At 42.9% G+C, this 16,879-nt stretch overlaps 1 protein-coding gene across 3 annotated transcripts in view; it reads right to left on the bottom strand.

Moving 5' to 3' along the window:
• The window catches only part of il1rapl2 (interleukin 1 receptor accessory protein-like 2), a 323,388-nt gene that overhangs the window by 238,040 nt on the left and 68,469 nt on the right, over window positions 1-16,879 (bottom strand). For 2 of the 3 annotated variants that reach the window (XM_035407900.1, XM_035407899.1), the window contains exon 1: window positions 8,498-9,289. The exons of the other annotated variant lie outside the window; for it this stretch is intronic. The gene's annotated coding sequence lies outside the window, so the exon portion shown is untranslated. Of the gene's footprint in view, window positions 1-8,497; window positions 9,290-16,879 lie in introns of those variants that run through there. 3 annotated transcript variants of the gene reach the window in all.

The following is a 16,879-nucleotide window of genomic DNA, read 5'->3' as shown; positions in this document are numbered from 1 at the left end:
TGTCTGTTGAGCTGGACGATTTGAGGGCAGGGTGAACGAAAACTCTCATCCGTGGGGAAACAACGGTGCACAAGACGGACCGCTACGCCGCACGGGGACGCTCGTAAATAACGCCTAATCACTCGCAAATCTACAACACAAAACAATTATTTTTTTAAAAATCGAACACAAATCTACAACACAAAAAATTACCTAAAAAACTAATAAAAATTTAAATTTAAAAAATGCCCATTCAAGTGAAAATTTCTAAACTTTTTAAAATTCCAGTCATGCAGGAAAATCTGGATGCTCACGGGCCCCAAAACAGTACAGTGCTCATGAATAATTCATGGCCCCGTGTTTCAGCAGTACTGTCAGCCAGTCGGACCCCGGCCACCGAGGACGGCTCACACAGATTGTTCCCGGTTTCTCCAGTGACCCGCTCAGCTACAGTGGCTAAGGAGCAGTGGCAGCAGCCAATAAGATGGCAGATGGAATGGCTCTTGTGAAACTGTGCAAAAGTAGCCACTCTCTGAGCTAAGAAGGACAATCTTTCCCGGCTAAGACACGCAAGTGAACACTCCAGAAATATGACCGGCTCCCTCTTCCAACATGGATCTGACACGGTGTCTGTTCCCTGGAGACATTCGTCGTGTGGAGATATGCATTATGCCTCCTGATAAACATTCCCGCTCATTGGCCTACCGCTCTTATTATTATGCAATGCTACGAAAGCTGCATCTTAAACAGGAAAAGGTTAACAGAACTAGCAGGAGCCACTTACACAGAGAAAATTAATGATATATGCGTTGGGTACGACCTGCTCCAAAACCCCTTGTTTGTAGAGATTTACCAGCAGTGACTTCTCCATATGGAATTACCATATGTCTCATTAATATATCATAATTATCCATAATGTATGTGCGTTCACTGATTTACTACAACGCCATTTGAAACCAGATATGGTTGGTATACTTAATGACCCATTTGAAATCACATTAGTATCTGTGTTTGATTTAATTTACAAATCAGCTAGTGAGAAGACAGGGTTTTATTTTACTGATCAAACTGTATAACTAAACGGTTTCTTTTATAAGGATGTGATAAAAATCCGTAAAGGAACCACACAACAGTGTTTCCTTTAAAAGAAAATGTACACACACACACCAAAAAAACTAATGTTAACTGAAGTGCCTAACATAAGTGATAATGAAAGATGATTAACGCCTGTCTTCCTGCATCTTCAGCAAGCTTAATTACAGCCACGAATGTACAGTAACCACAACACACAGACTCGGTGCTGTCCAATGGGACTGCAGAACTTCAGGCGGAAGCTGGCAGAGCAAATCACTGGAGCTGGTCCTCAGACAGTGGGCGGGTCAAAGGGCCAGATTTCACTAGGCAACGGCCTATAGTTGAGAGGTGGCACCTTTAATTGACAGGTTTCCTGCAGGACTCCCCCCCCTGCAGTGCTTCTGAGGCTATTTATAGCACATAATGGCTGGCATCCATTTTCCGAAGATCACCGTTGCAAGGCTGGCGTTATTAACTTGGTTGGCCTACAACTTCACGCGTCACACAGTGCGGTGGCTCTCATCACACTGAGGAAACCACATCCATGGAGCTGCTGCTCCCACTGAGAGCCGCACTCAACTCATCCAATAAATTAAAATGTCCGTTACGCGTGAGCTTTGACTCAGATGACTTCCTGTGCGCGCTACTATTCAATTACCTATCGGATACTTCAAATCGAAGGTGTCATGCTACGCAGTCACTGGTCATTCAAGAAAGACATGGCCGACCGCTATTCATTTACCGTGCTCTTGACCGACACACAGGAAAAATGTTCAGCGTTGAATCAACTCTTATGAAGTACACATGGTCCCAATTTGAGTCACAGGCCATCTATTAGAGTTGAATTAGCAAAGGACATTTTGCTGCACAGTAATACATAAAACTATGTGCAGGCACTTGTTGCAGCCACTACGATTCCAATGTAAAAAAGACTACATCATGATATCTTGGGAAGCAGTGTAAAGGTTATAGTTAGGGAACTTTAACAGGCTTGTTACGCCCAAGGTTGTAGGTTAGATTCCCAAGAGGTGCTCTACTGCACCCAGGAGCAAGATATTAATTGGAATTGCTTCAGTGTATATATGGCAGTATGGACGCATTTAAAGAATTGAAGTGGTGAAAAGATGTTAGTTTAAGGTTTAGGGCTACAAAATTAGAGTAGTATTTTTTAAATTAAAGTCATTTAAGTAGTAATATAAGCATACTAATATAGCAATTCCAATGAAAGGATTAAAATTCTTACCATAGTTACCATAGCAACATCTCATTTTCAAAGAACCATCATTCCCAATACGTTAATCTTAAGAGGTTCTACTGTGCCAACATATATTTAACAGACCCATATCTTTTGCCTTGCATAGAGCGGTCTCTCTCTCTCTCTCTCTCTCTCTCTCTCTGACGGCCATCTCAAACAGTCCTTTTGTGAGTGCTTGTCTACCCCACATGTTCACGTGTGCCCATTGCTAACGGAACCGAAAATAGCGCCGAGCATCTGTGCTCGAGTTAAAAAGGTGGCACGGGCGGGCTGAAATCTAAAACAAATAACTGAATACCGAATTAGCAGCGAGCTAAATGTATCCTCTGGCACACCCTCCATACTGTCGCGACCCGCCCCAAAGCGGATGCCAATGTCTCTATCGGGGGCCGCAAAATAACCAAACTGGTTTGAACGTTTTTCCATTTGCAATGGAAATGAACGATTTCGCTTGTGCCCGGGTGTTTGTTTGCACTACTATCGTCACCAAAACAGGGTCCATATTTTTTAATAATAAAAAAAACAGGTTTAGGTTCAATTCAGAGCCATGGAGGTGTGCATACTTCTCAAACTACACCTTTATGGACAATATGAAGGAAAAACCTGATTGGTTTGAAAAGAATGTCCAGTACATCTTCGCAGCACTGAAATGTGCTATACTTTTCAAACTGCACCTTTAGCAATGCTACAAAAGCAGAGAAGACTGCTTTGAAACAGGTCTAAGGCAGGTATTGCACTATAAAGGGCAAATACAATTATGCTGCAATTGATTTGATCACATAGATGTCCTTCATGTGCAAGACATTAACATAAGATACCATCTCTTTGCTTTTTCAACAGATGCTCCAAATGACATGTGGGACAATCAGACAGGACTACATGTGTGGCCAGAAACAGAACTCCTTCAACAGTTTGAAGTGAAGGTTTTTTAGAATGTTTTTTCCCCCCAAAGTTAGTGTTCTAGGACATCACTGCTTTCAGTTACCAGTAGTGATTGTTGCATCAACATTAGAATTTTCCATTGCATTCTAATCATATATGCATGATCTTACACCTTTAAGGGTTAAAACCAGCATCAGCAGATACGGATGAAAAATTATCGGACATCGTAATCAAAATTCTTTATACGGTGCACACTCAGCACACCATTCTAGAGGTAAAACTGGCCATCATGACAATCATATAATCAAAACAATTACATAACACCGGACAAACAAAATCCTCTGACCGGTCACGACTTCATCCAGCGGTCAAAGCAGCCGTCGGCTGCGTCCAAAACGACACACGGTACACGGTCACACATTTACAATAATCGAGCCGCACAAGAAATACTGCGCTGCCCTCTAAATCTTTATTTTATTCCATTTTCCGGAATAGCCTCATCCACTGTGCAGGCCATTAAAATGCTAAGTAACCTTTCCCTTTGGGTTTTTCATTCCATCCGGCGATCTTATAAGCACGCTTCAAAACAGGATTTGCACTTGTAAAACTTAATTATAAATGCCTGTTTACAATATTCATGCGAATAAATCCATTGAGCCTCTGGTTAAAGCTATTACCATGTTCAGAGGAGGGCCGGCTCGCAGAGGAAGAATCTCTCAGCAGTTCGGCTGTGATTTATGTTTACATAAACAACTTCTTCCCCAGCTTGCAGTGGACTGATGTCGCCAGTCCCCTCCACCCCCCCCCCCCCCCCCACCACCGACCCACCCACCGTCCCTCCCCTCTTTGAAAGGCTTATTCCTAATGACAACTACATTTCAATTATTATGCATATAAACATGTCACCGCTGCACGAGTAGCACTGCTTAGGTGCGGTGGCCTGCTACCCGCTGACACACGTATAAAAGGCATCTGGTGGAAACCAATTTAAGGCCCGGGTTTGGACCGCGACAATAAACCCCGAAGAGCTCCTTTTTTTTTCCCCCTCTCCACGAACATCATAAATTAGTATTTCAGCCAGGATCCCTGCGCTTGGCTCTCCATTTAAAAGTAAAGTCTTCATGATGAACAGGTTGACGATGATAAATGGTGGCGGCGAAGGCGAGCCGGTCCCCTCTCCGGGATCCGCGCCTCCATCTGTTTTCATTTAGTCGCCGTTTTTTTTTTTTTTTGTCCGATATTGTAGGAGCCCGTATTGTAGCACGGGTACTGGAACTCTCTCTCTCTCACTTTCTCTCTCTCTCTCTCTCTCTCTCTCTCTCTCTCGAGGACACAGGAGGTAAACTTCCGCCATTAGTTTTCCCGGCCATCTCTTCTATCCCCGGAGCGTTCTGTATCTTCCCCGTTTGGGCCGAATGCTGCAGTATATGGCCCTTGGGGGCCACGTTGCCGAGATAAATAGATTGGAATGATTCTGTATTGACTAACAAGGAGATTGTGAAAACTGAAATGTTTTGGGTTTTTTTCCCCAGTGAAATCCATCCCCCAAGTGAAACTGGTAAAAATAAATGTATACTGCAGTTGGTAAATTTTGTCATAGGGAGTGAAAATGGAGCCTCATCCCAGTTCACTCCTCATGCAAGAGGTGACTGTAAAGGAGAGCAGATGTATGTGAAGGTTTGGCATGACAGTTAGTAATTTCCATTAGACCCATTCTCTTCCACACAAAGAGCATCCAATGTTAGCTTCCTTAAGCATAATAATTCAAAAAAAGGTCTACTTCATATGGCAAATACGGACTAAGACAGACAATCCATCAGACATAGCTCAATGCTCTGGTAATGCTAGCAATGGTGAAGATAGTGGCAATTGCAATAGGGCCAACAGCAGTATTTATAATTATAAGCAGTACACTTGTATATGGTATTAGCACTTTAGCGTTAGTAACCCTCAGCAGAAAAACTTCCAATCATGTACTTGTACCATTGTGCATGTCAACAGCAACAATGGTGTGTATGCTGTGACCATAGAATGGCATTCCACTGTAGTTTGCAATGCAGTTGGAACAGCTCTATTTTCACTGGAGCACAGGCTGAACAAAATATAAGTCATCTTCAACAGAACTCCTCTTGTCTGGTCAGATAGTATCTGAAACCATCAAAAATTGATATAAAAAGAATTTTAAAGCATGCACAGATCGAGGCGACCTGTAACGCAGACTTCCGTGAAGACCCATTTGCATCCCATGACTTTGTATACCCTGGCATTTCCTAATCACCTGTCTGTGTATATTTGAGCATCTCATTCATAGTAGTGCAAGTCTTTTCGCTATTTGACTGGGGTAATGTTTGCTACTGTACTGTTTAGGAAAGGAGGCACTCAGCCAAACTTATTTCATGGCTAGGACCCTCAGGTACAGGTACACTGCACACAGTAACTGAACTTTGCTTGGCCGGCTACAAGTCAAGAGATGGCAGATGTTGTATTTCTGTGTGGTCCTATTACTCTGCAACTAGCCCTGTAAAAAGAATGGCTTGGGCTTCATCCAATCCCCTGTTTGATTTGAGAGGTAATTCTGGAGCAGGGGATAGCACAGGGACAAAGCAGGATCGTACATATTTGTGCATTTAGCAGTAGTTTCCAAAGTTCTGCGAGAGGGGTTTTGAAGGCAGCTGGCTTGCAGATTTAGAGACGTGTCAGGAGAGGCAGACACTGTCACAAATTTGCCATCAGTGCCATTTTACAGAAGGACTTTTGAGGAGAAACTGGAACTTGTCAACAAGGGCAGGCCAAGGCCAAATCTCCTGCAACTTTGCCAGCACAGGAAAGCTTTTGTTCAACAGTATATTTCTTGGCTAAAAAAACATGATGGATATCTTTGGCTCACAGACAGCATACGCACAAACACTGCATCTTGTTCTGTATCTTCTTGTAACTACTGCACAAAGAGCAGTTCATACTTTCACACTTTTGAATACATTTATATTGTCTTCAACTTCAAAATAATCATTTATATTTATCTTAAATACATTTTAAGTGACAGTTATTTATAAAGTATTTTTAAACTAAAATGTCATTTTCTCAACTGATTACGTTTCTCAGTTTTATAATCTAACATGTAATTTGCAGGCAGATCAACGTGAGTGTAGGACAGACTAATCAGCGGTGTATCTTGCTCATAATCTGCTCGGTTTAAATTCGCCCAACTTACTGATTTATAAATCACTGCGCTCTGCCTCGTACTTTCTTTGAAATGTTCTAAAAAAATTTTGTTAAATAAAAAGCAATCTGTGATAAAATGTCTGAGTGCCGCATATACCTGTCAAACCCACGAGGGGTACCTTTGACTCTCTCTCTTCATATAGACATTACAGACAAGAACCGTTTCTGAATATCTCGCAATCTCTTTATTACAGAATCTAACGACCAAGGGCACCCATCCGCCCCTGTACACTCGGTGGAGCCCTCGTGTTAGATCTCACAATATTACCCACATATTTCCATATCAGATATTTGTGATATCAGATAATGAACTGGACTTATCTTATGCAACATGACCAATATAAAAGGAACGCTTTGGAATAAACTGAGATATGAAGCCTATTACTGCGCCCTCCACAATTTCCTGATCCAGCATAGAGTAGGTCGCTTTATGTACAACTCCACCTTCCTTTTCAATCGCTGATGTTTGACTATAATTTAGGGAAAGGAACGTTCGTCACTACCATCTAACGTTACTTATTTTCTTTCTGTTAGCCGTAAAACTCTTCATCAAAACTGCTGCAAAAAAGGGCTTAACTTTTCGTATGAATTGCCAGATGTTGTGTCTTAAAGCACATAGCGTATATTCAGCCGCCAGTCAGAAATCTGCAAGTGGGTAGTTTTGTAGCAAAGCTCTAGTGTCTCTTATAGAGCAATATATTACGGTGTAGTCCACCTGCTATAGTGCGCAGTGAAGAAAAGAAAAGAAAGAAATAGAGACCTCATCCCAAAATTAGACATTAAACATAACCTTATCTAAAAGGGGTCCCATTGCTTGAAATGTTTGATAACGGTCCTGTCAGCTCATGACGGGTGAATAGCAAGTGCGTTTTTCTTTCAGATTGTAGGCTATAAGTGTTGCTTAGCTCACGTCTGCAGAGTGGTTTTATCTCGAAAAGGTGGTGGCGAAAACGAATGATGCTGCTGACGGTAATGATGCTTCTTTGGGAGACCCATTATCTTATAATTGTCAAATTTATAACTGCGCAATATAAAGCGAGTTTCCCCCAAATTGTCTCGGGAACAGGCGCGTGGTTTGCGATCCTTCATTTCCCGTTGGATTCGTAAGCGCTATCCTCTCGGCTCTACCCGCGTTGCTCCTACGGCATTACAGATGTGCAGCGACGCTGAAAGTGACAGTTAAAGTCTGGCCAAAGTCGATCTCCAGTCCTGAGCCTGATCTATGGAGTTACTTTATTGTATAAATCAATGTGGCCAGACAGACTCCATCACCGGCAGCCCGCTTCTCATCTGGATTGATGTGCGCCTGTAGTTTCAGCCCTGTGGCAACTTAAAAGGTCTGAGACCACAAATATATTTCGGCAAAAGGACAGGATGTGATACAAAACTATGATTAGTCTGCTGTGTAGGCTACTTGTGTTTTACGGTTTCAGAGAGACTGTGATTTGATTAAAGGGAAATCAAAGACGTTAAATAAAACCCATTGCTTGATTCATCTTACAAATTACTATAACCGCGCACAACCATATAGCCTAAGTCTGGATTTACCCCTAAGTGTAAATTTATCCACGAATGTTCAATAAATAGCATAGGGACCAGCAAAAAGAGTTCACTTACTTCAAAAAAATGCGCGATGTCTAAGCTATTTGAGAACCAAGAGTAGCCTATAATTAGTGTTTAACTCGGATATTGAACAAACCACCACCACCTCTGTCCAAAAGACAATTTGATGTCACCGTGAAACCGTTACTCCTATCTTGTGAACATGCAAGGAAATAAGAGGTGGCAATTAATACGTAAGCTTATTTATCTTATGAGAAAGTATGAATCGGTATATACAGATTTCAGAGGCTAAATTCGACAAGGTATGCATGCCTACTATCATTGCAATTGCCTACTACCTTTCATCTGGTGGTATAAGGAACTTATCTGTTTTGATACCATGCATTTACGTGTGTTCGCACGCCGGCGCGCAGGCATACATTTCTATTTCTTCCCCCCCCCCCCCCCCCCCCTCCTCTCTCTCTCACACACACACACACACACAATTAAACAATTTTCGAAAAAGACTTCGATTCATCTTACCTGATACTAATATCCTTTGACTCGCCGTCCAACCAAGATGTTTTCTGTAAGATATCTCCACTTGTTAAAGTATGCTTTAGTTGCGTTTCATGGTGCAAATCAGCTCATCTTGAATGTTTTTTTTCCAGAATATTCAAAACAGCATATGCACACTTTACCGACCATACGAATAAATTACAACTGTGGTAAACGCTGCTTCTTACTTCAGATGAATACAGGTTTCCGTGAATAAATAAACACAAATGCTTCGGGTAATTCCTCTGTAAATGCCAAATGAAATCTCAGCTGGGTAGAACAGATTTCGGAGTTACTTCAGCGGTTCTTCGTGTTATCATTCAGCCCGCTAAGATTTTGAAGACTCGCCTCTACTTTAGACAGACACGAATAACTTCCATTTTTTCCGGAATCCTTCACTCGGTTGCGCAAGAGGGGCACTGCTGCATTTTCCACGTATTCTAGTTTCCCCCGCGATGTATCACCCCTTATCAGGCGAGCCGTTCGTATTGCTTGGGAAAAGTCCCACGTCTGATTTGCAGTGGTGTAGGGTCTGTCTGTGCAGGGTCCAGAAATCGATGAAGAGCGTGCTGCAAGAGTTCCCAGTCCCGCGCGTTCTCTCATTACACTCGCGTCTGAATACAGTGACAGGGGAAATCTCGGCGAGGGTGCTGTTCTTCAGCACCAGGAATGAAAGTGCAGTAATTCAATGGAGTGCCCGATAATTCGGTCGTTGCGCAATTTTGGGAATACTTGCATTCTACAAAGCTCAATACTGGAATGCCGGTGTAAAGCTAGAGAGTGGTAATGCTTTTTTTTTTCTTTTTTTTTTTGGGGGGGGGGGTTATTTTCTAAAAATCAAATACCTATCGCCTCCTTGTGGTGGGCAGAGAAGACCCGAAGTCTTGAAGAGGAAGACATTTATATTTCAGGATGCGGGCTAGTTAAATCATTCTGAACAGCAAATATGCGCAAAAGTAGGCTACAATGAATAAATAAATGAATAAATGAAAGCATGACAATTGAAGTTTCTATTTAGTCCTCAGGCTGAATTTTTTTTTTTTTTTTTACATTTAATCATTCATTCAATTATTTTAAACGCCTTGTCAAGTATGACGCCACACTGCTATTATTATTATCATCATTAGTATTATTAAGCTTATTCGTGAACCCCAGCAGCAGTGACCCTTCACTGACACCATCATCCCTAAGAACATGGAGGCCAAGAGTAGTTTTAATAATGATGGTAAAATGATGGGCAAAAGTCTGCAAAACAAATCCATTTTATGCACTTGAGCCACCTTTATTTTGAGGAAAATCATATATATAGTCATAAATATATTTAAAGTGGGTTCAAACATGTATATGAATTGTATATGCCACATTGAATAACTACAACAATGTGTGTTGAAGTCAATTATCAAATTGAATTGAAACCTGACCTTAAATTTGTCATGATCAAAACTTCTTGGAAGTGGCTGGTTCAGTGCCTGAGTACATGTGTACCCCCATTAGCCTATTGTGACGTACCTTGCCCCAGTAGGCTATGAGTTAATTAAAAGTCTTACTCTGACTGAAGTAAAAATAAATTCTATAGAGATAAGAACGGTGATTAAATTACATATAGTATGTTCCAATAGGAACTTGGTGAGTCTTTTAAATAACTGGGACATTAACCAATACAGCAAGGACCAGTGCAAGCGATTTTATGGAGGTAAATGTCCATTTAACAGCTGCAACATTAAATGTCACTGGAAATTGACTCGACTTAATACAATCCCTATCATCAAATATGGCATCAAAATCGAACAAACATTAGCCTAACACTGAAGAGAAGGGCTGTTCGTAAGCACGCGGTGTACATGTTACATGTTCGTGTATGGCTTAGACAAATTAACGGGAATAAGGGTGTTCATCAAGTGATCAATAAACAGTTAAAAGGCAAACCTAAGGATGCTGAAGGGAATCCCAGTTGAACTGGTTCACATGGGGACATAATGAAATTCATTGTAAAGTTAAAATCCCTCAATAATCTCCATTCTATCTCTCTCTCTCTTTCAGCAGAACCTAGTCTAAAAACAAATGATGATGATAATGGCACTATAATATCGCTTATAGACTGCACGGACTGGTGGGAGGACAGGTTTAAAGCTTGCACAGCTAATCGCATTGAGGCCTTAATGGTGAATACTCCATCACCAGAAGCTGAAATACCCAGATCTGATTGCATTCTCCCCAGTTTTCTGAACCAGCAAATGAAAAGTAAGTATTTAGAAAGGAAATGTACATAAGACTCACACTAAAAGAGAGCGAGAGAGAGAGAAAGAGAGAGAGAGAGAGTTTGCAGAGCATACATTTTTCATAACATGAAGCATTTAAAATGCATTGGCTTTTGCTTGACAGTGCCCTGACCCAAAATAGTACCCCTTTCCCTCTCTGTTTGATGCTCAGATGACTTGGGGATACGTATCAGACAAACTGGCATCCTGTCCAGGTATATCTGCAGTACTTCAACATCTGGTTACCACACATCAAAGATTCTGTACGCTAAAGGGTAACTTATCAAATATTGAGTGCTTACAAACATTACTTCTACATAGAAATTATTATTATTTCTGTTCAGTTTATTAGTACAGTCTCCTGTAATACATGTTATTACAATGTAATTACACACATGTAAGGGCACCCTAAATGAAAAATGGGACAGCACTAGGGTAGAACACTGAAACCCGGTACCACTATGGCACTGGTTCCCGTACAAGCAGTACCTACTGGATCGGTACCCACTGACATAATTCCACTGCCCCATGCCTTCACTAGCTGATGTTACATTCGCACTGCCCACTCAGTCAGGGACAGCAGATACCGTTAGCAAGCTAGCTAGCTAGCTAGCTATCATCAAACTTCAAAATGCCAAAAGTGAAACAGAATAAAGTATAAGTATAAACTATAGTTTAACAATTCTATAAAACAATTGAATTGTTACATTTCAATTGCGTTTGCAATTTAAAAAATCTTTATTTTAAAAGAAGGTATCGGTTCATGCACCGGTACCATTTTAAAAGCATCTTTCTAGCATCGGAATCGGCATAATCCATCTCTAAACAGCACATACATATCCCAAGTGTTCCGGTCCTTTCAGTGAAGGAATCACAGAGGTCTCAGAAATGAGAAGGGATAGCAGCGTACGGACGTACACCAAAGCGACCGGGGGGGTGTGACTGACGGGCAACGAGACCGCACAGGCAGCCCATCACGTGACTACCCGCTCACCTGATTGACAGAGTCGTACACGGTCGTGCTCGCCCGCCCCGCCCGCCCCCCCCCCCGCCGAGAGGGAGGGCAACTCCTAAACACCATTAATCATTCAGCCACAACGGCCATTACAGGCTGTGAATCTTGTCACACACCACCAGACTGTCGCAGCCTTTGTCTCAGAGGGATAAGGCTGGCTTTGGGGCTTGGCGGAACTGTACCAACGCGTAGTCCCGTTTCTGTCCCATTTTCCAAAAAAAAAAAAAAAAACTCTGCTCTGCCTACTATCACCATTAATATAAGGCCACAACCACCTCATCGCGGAAATATAAACGATGCTCTAGTGCGGGTGGAGAAAACCGAAAACAGTGATCACCTGGAAGCAGGTTGTACTGACGGCGATATGAACGATAGAAATCCAGGCAGGCTACGGGACGGACTGCAGGACTGAGGAGCAGATAAGACTGCTATTTACTCTCCCGGTGCCTGAAATATTCATGTTCCGGGGCCAATCTAAACAGCAAATTTTTTTTTATTGTCATCATTTTTCAACCCGACCAATGCTTACAGATAGGCCGTTGTCAATAACCCCGCCCACGTCCACATCCGATCTAATCTAATCCAATATAACAGGGACCACACAGTGCTGTTGATGGAAGAGGCTTTGTAGGGGAAATTTTTAAACTATTTTTCTCACAATAGGTTTATGAGCGCACAATGCCATCCCACCCCCCGCCCCCCACCACCGAACATTTATCATCAAAAACATATGTGCCAGGGGGGCCCTTGGAGGCAGCATAGAGAGAGAGAGGGGGGGGGGGGGGGAAACGGGCTATTGAAATGTGTATTATTATGCTTAGGAGTTGCCACTTACAATTCCGATTCCTTCTGCCATTTTTTAAATTCTGCGAGCGGGGAGGCAAACAAACAGCCGCTGAAAAGACATGGTAATGGGGCACCAGAGTCCCACAGCTAATTCAGTGGAGCCGTCCTCCCCCCATTGTTACATCACAGCCGTAGCAGATAGAAGAGCCCGGTGCTGCCGGCGCATCAAATGAATGCATTTATAAATTTAATGTAGCAGCGCAGGAAAAAAAAAAAAAAAAACCAAAAAAAAAAAAAACCTTTGCGCCGTAACAATGCACTTTTTTAAAAAAAATCTCGCTGTCCTCGTCCTCTGCAGGGATAACAAAAAAAACGATTGAATTGTACACATAAATATTTATTCCTAATTATAAAAGTAGCTAAAAAAAAATTTTTTTTCTAAATGGTCTGCACACAACTTCAGAGCTCATTGTTTGTTTTTTTCCCCCGTATCAGCAAACCGGCACAAAAAAAAGAGAAAAAAAAACCTGCAAAAGAAATGCACAGTCATTTCTTTTTCCCCCACGATGCCACGTAATTGGAAAAGAGAAAAGAAAATTAGGCCTGCTTGTGCGGTGGCTTCTGGGCCGTCGTTTTTTTGTCAGGCCCGGGGAATCGATCATACGGCGGATGAAAGGTAATGAAATGGCGGCCGATTCTCCTCACCGAGTCCGCGCTCGGGCCGGGACGTTTTTTTTGTTTTTTTCCGGGCAGACGCGCGTCTCTCCGTTCCCCCCCCCCGCCGTGGCTCGCTGACACGGCAGTATTCGAAAATGTACAGATGAAGGGAACTCTCAGGGGTGCTAAACGCTAATGGAGACACTGCTTAGCAGAGCTTAAGGAGAATAAATATTAGCCTTTCCGAGCGGATCTGTTTTACGCCGTTGTGCTCCGGAATGCGACTTCCAGAACTCCGGGTGCCTTACGCAGATAAGATAAACAAACATATAGTTTATAAACTGCTTAATTAAGGACACGTTGACTCGTTACTTCTTGATGTTTCACCAGAATTTCAAACACGCACGAGCCCTCTGCTCTTGTTAGCTAAATGCCTCACAGTGCACACAAGCGTGTTGGGTTTATTTCGAAAAACGCAAAAATGCTGAGAGTCGCCTTCTGTTTTTGTCAATAGATTATAGCTTTGTGGATCATTGCAGATGATTGCAATAATCTCATATTTACATGTTTCATTTGCCAGTCTGTATGTGTTACACACATACTCTGTTGGCACCGTTTGTCTGAATTCATTTGCAGTTACCAGCCACGTTTGCCGTGATGTGCGGCTAGGAACAGGAAGAGATCAAGGGTGCTTTCACAAGAAAAGCTCATCACCATTGCTTCGCACTTAAATATTAGTCAGGTCTCACATTGACAGCTGTTGTTAGAAGAGCAGTTCGCAGAAGAAGAAAAAACAGAGAGAGAGAGAGAGAGAGACCAGTGATCTTCTCGAACAGAGCTTTTTTAAATCTGACAAAGACAAGTCTCCAGGTGACACCGGAGAAGAGAGCCAAACAGGAACTTCCAAGGCATCGTGGTCTTTGTAGTCTCTAGCATTGTTTTGCTTATTGAGATATCCACGCTGCTGGATGATGCAACAAGCAGAAAAACAATAGAGAGAGATCAATAAAAGTCCTCAGCGTCTTCAGATTTGCATTCACGTGTATTCATTTTGATTATCTGCACCAATTTACAACATGCAATATGGGCATATCAATACCAGCACAGATAGAAACATTGACTAGCACATTTGCGACAAAACATTACATGAAACAAAATGCACAGTTATTGACAAGTGAAATATTGTATAGGGTATAAGCATTCATTTAGAAGTGTACTGGTAATAAAGAAGTGGCTGAAAACCAAGAGAGACAGACAGAGGGGGAGGGAGAGAGAGAGAGAGAGAGAAGTCTGTGTTGATCGAAGAGAATTCAAGATGGAAGAGACTTAAGTCTGCAGTGAAGCCTACCATCGACACTGATGTTCTGACTGCTGTAGGCACCTCTTTCAGCTATTGGGACAGAAGAACCAACCCCATAAGGGATGTGAAAGCAGGTTTCGGAGCAGAGGGATCTTAAGGGGAGGACGGTTTGATAGTAGCCTGTTGATAAGAGGGCGCTGCCTGTATGGATGCTGGCTAAGTCAGAATAAATCTTCATCTCGATGTAAGACATGACTTTTGACCACTTTTATTTTTTAGTCGAGTTCAGAAATAGCTTTCTTAATGGAAAGTCCTGCCAGCACAGGCAAGGATGCCAGCAAGCAGACAGCAAAGGTAGCCTAGATGGAAAAAGAAGCTAAGTCAAGAAGCTAAGTGAAGTGGGGCATGACCCGTTCAACAGAACTAAAACTGCGTTAGAGCTCGGATCAGATCTGCATTGATCCAAGCACAGATATGATCCTTCTCACTTTACTGAATTCCTATAAATAGGTTTTCTTACAGTGTACGCATGAACAAACGAGGAGTGATTGACACTGCAGAGATGTGTCACAATGTTTGCTTTATAAGATCCTATTCCCCCAGCAGGCTTCCCCAAGTGTAATTCATAAGGGAAAAAAGGATTATAAATCACAATACACAAAAATATCTGTATATCAGTTGATTGCAACTATTGCTCAAACGAACCAAGGGAACACGGACGAAAAGTAGCATATGAGCAGAGACTGGTGCAATAGACTGGATGAGCTAGCATCCACACTGAAAACTGCACACCACCCCTGTGAAATAATACATAAGTTTTTCTAACCCTTCCTAACATGTATTCCATGCTCTATTCTACCTGGTTGGGTCTATAGGTTTGCGAAATCTGTAAACAGTCAGATAAATATAATTTACATTTCACAGTTCGTGTACACGTTTGTGGCAACTGCCTGGGTGATACGCAGCAGCCATTTTAAGGCCAACTTATTCTCCACATCAATTTCATCAATTGGGGCGAAGCCAATTTTAGCCAATCAAACTGGGGAATGATTAGGTGACTGGAGTGAGAGAGTCATAAATCCGGCAAAGACTCTGGGGTTAACACCTCTACTCCTTTTCTAAACTCCAAATCCCAGCTTCATTTCGATGGAAGAGACCTGCTGTGCCACTATATCAACACCTCTTTCAGAAGCAGGGCTTCCACATATAGTACATATTAGGAAAGTCCCCGTTTGTCTGTGTTTCATACCTTACAGTATAAGGTGGCAACTCTGCATTGTCCAAAGGGATGAATGGAGAGGTTAATGTACACAGGAAGCATCTGTGTGTTCCACATTTGTAAGGCAGACAAAGCAATCTCGCAAATGAAAACATCAGAAAGCAGCCCGCTTACTAATATACTCAGTTTCTTTTTGAATATGTACAATCTAATTAAAGCAAGCATCTGTTTACCACCAAACAGCTCCAATGAGGTATTTTCATCTGTGCGCTGAGATCATGATTTGGCTTCTTCTTCTTTGATTTTTTTTTTCAAATTATGGATGTTCAGAGGAAAACAGCTAAACGGCTGTCTCGGAGGCCTTAAACGTCTCCGTCTTTTACAACTTCCCCGACTGATTAAGCACCCCGGTCCTGAAGAAATGCAATTAAATCGGTAAACACTTGTTCTTGGCAAGAAAAGAAGCAAGAGGAACATACCCCCCCCCAGACCCCCAGCCCCCCAGCCCCCGCCCTCCCCTCTAAAACTCTTTATCTTCTCCTTTTTTACTGCGGAGCAGAATCCAGCAGAGAGATATCTCACCCTGCAGGAGTGGTGAGCTGTGTTTTTTTATGCGGCTGAACAGGAAGTTCCTGAAGACAGGATTCCGAGCCCCCTTCCAGACTGTGTGTCTCTCCACAGGGCCCCTGTCTCTGTCTCCCAGGCCAGACGCACCCCGCCACGCCGTTCTCTCTCTCTCTCTCTCTCTCTCCGCTCCGCAAACACGGAGAGGAGTCATCGCGGCCCCCGCCTCCTCTGAGTTCACTGCCCTGCCTCACGCCTCCCCCCCTCTCCCCCCCTCCCCCCGTCCGCCTCTCCTGTCTCTCTCCATTTGCCCTCTCCACTCTTCAGCTCCTCGCCCGTCTTCCTCTTGTTGACAGCAGCGATGGTCTCCTCTTCCAATCTGCGCCCCCCCCCCCCAACCGCACCCCCCCGCCTCAGAAACAGAACGTGGATAGCCACAGTGTCCCAGCAGCATCCCCCCCCCCCCCCCGGGGGACCGAAGGCATTTTAATGGCCACGGGGGCTGTGCTGTAGGTCCAGATCCCCAGGCCCTACACTCAGTGCCCTCTGTGTGACATCCCCGTATTAG

The sequence above is a fragment of the Anguilla anguilla genome, chromosome 3, assembly GCF_013347855.1.
Source record: "Anguilla anguilla isolate fAngAng1 chromosome 3, fAngAng1.pri, whole genome shotgun sequence".
In the NCBI taxonomy this organism is placed as follows: Eukaryota; Metazoa; Chordata; class Actinopteri; order Anguilliformes; family Anguillidae; genus Anguilla; species Anguilla anguilla.
Note: the sequence above shows the minus strand (reverse complement) of the source record. Positions and strands in the feature narration are given on the sequence as shown.